Source organism: Nicotiana tabacum, chromosome 21 (assembly GCF_000715075.1).
Source record: "Nicotiana tabacum cultivar K326 chromosome 21, ASM71507v2, whole genome shotgun sequence".
NCBI lineage: Eukaryota > Viridiplantae > Streptophyta > Magnoliopsida > Solanales > Solanaceae > Nicotiana > Nicotiana tabacum.
In genome coordinates, this window is record NC_134100.1 from 30,212,618 (window position 1) to 30,214,190 (window position 1,573).

At 28.7% G+C, this 1,573-nt stretch overlaps 1 non-coding gene across 1 annotated transcript; it reads right to left on the minus strand.

Moving 5' to 3' along the window:
• Positions 1-1,264: 1,264 nt before the first annotated feature.
• Positions 1,265-1,352, minus strand: LOC142175617 (small nucleolar RNA SNOR75). Its single transcript, XR_012704718.1, has one exon. It is a non-coding gene; the product is annotated as a small nucleolar RNA SNOR75 (small nucleolar RNA).
• Positions 1,353-1,573: the final 221 nt, after the last annotated feature.

A 1,573-nucleotide genomic window follows, 5' to 3' on the forward strand; every position in this document is an offset into this window, starting at 1 on the left:
TATTCAAAATTCATGCTTATACAAACGAAAATACATTTTCTTTTATATAAAAAACCAAGCAAAGATACAAGCAAACTAGTTTAAGATTTCAAAATTGACCATGGTGAGAAAGAAAAACAACCTAGATACGAGAGTTAATTTTTTTTTTGTTTCTTTCTCTTCAATTACATTTCTGGAAGGCTACCATTTTCTCTCTTTACGTTTTATGTTAAAATAAAAGTGCTACTAAATTTTCCCCAAATAGGTCTTACAAATTTAGCGACAACACAAGGAAATACAAAATAAAACACAAAATTGTAAGATCAAGTCAAAGGTACGTACAATTCCAGGATCGACCGAAGAAGCAACAGGTATTTTAAAAAGCAAGAGGAAGTAGATGCAGTGAAGTATTCAAAATAATAATAGAACTTTAAAATAATTGAACTTGGTAACTGCAAAGAAAAGATAGGTTTGTACCACTTTCATGATGTTAAGAATATATTTGGACCAATAGTATGATGTTAAAGGTATATTTAGACTAATAGTGTAACAAAAAGTAATAGTACAAAGATATATTTAACCCTTTTCCATATTTGATATGATACTACATTGGAAACTTTTCATTGAATAATCATTAACATAATTAGCAATAATTGCCGTCAGAGTTGAAACTTCAAAAGAAGCAGAAAAAGAAAAAGGAGTGGCTCAAAAGTGCTTGAAAACAATCATAGCTACCCCTCAATTAGTTAAATGAAAGGTACCTCAATCGTTTGAGAGAAACAATTTCTCATCATTGCCACATTAGTCATAAAAATACTTTATACAACTTTTTCAAATAAAAAATTGTACCAATTTTTTTTTTCAAATATGCAAAAATAGTGGAAAACAATAACAAATAAACCTACAAAACTTGATTTAAAAATGTATTACCTCCATCCCAACATCTAAATTTATGAGGCAATATTTGGCTTAAAACTTGTAAACTTGAATATTTTTTTTTAAAATTATCACATTATAAATAGAATAATAACTTTAAATTAAATTAATTCTAAATAATAGGATATTTTTTTAAGACGGACTTAATAAGAAAAATATGGCATATAAATTGAGAAAGAGGAAGTAAAGTAAGAAATCCATGAAGACAGTTAACAAATTGGAATGATTGATTCAATCCACTTGAAACTAAAAAATAAAATGTTAAGAACTAAACCAACAGAAGCAAAATCCAGAAAAAAGGTAAAGAAAAATAACAACAAAAAAAATGAAGAAAAAGGGTGAAATGAATTCCTCTCAGACAAATGCCTCGAATTGTCTTCCCGATTTTAAGAATGGATTTCATCAGACTCGTCATCTTAGTTTGTTCATCACAGAGGAACCAAAAACAAACACACACACATACCGTGGAAAAAGACTAAAAAAATTTGAAGAAAAATGATTGCTCTAATGATATATGAAAAGGAAAATCGATTACTCTCTGCAAATAAGGTTAAAAAAGAGAGATGGAGCAAAGCTGACGACCTAGTTTCTACTTATAGGCGTAACTTTAGGGTTTAGCCTTTGGGCTTTCTATACGGAAAGAGCTGCTTAGTTGATA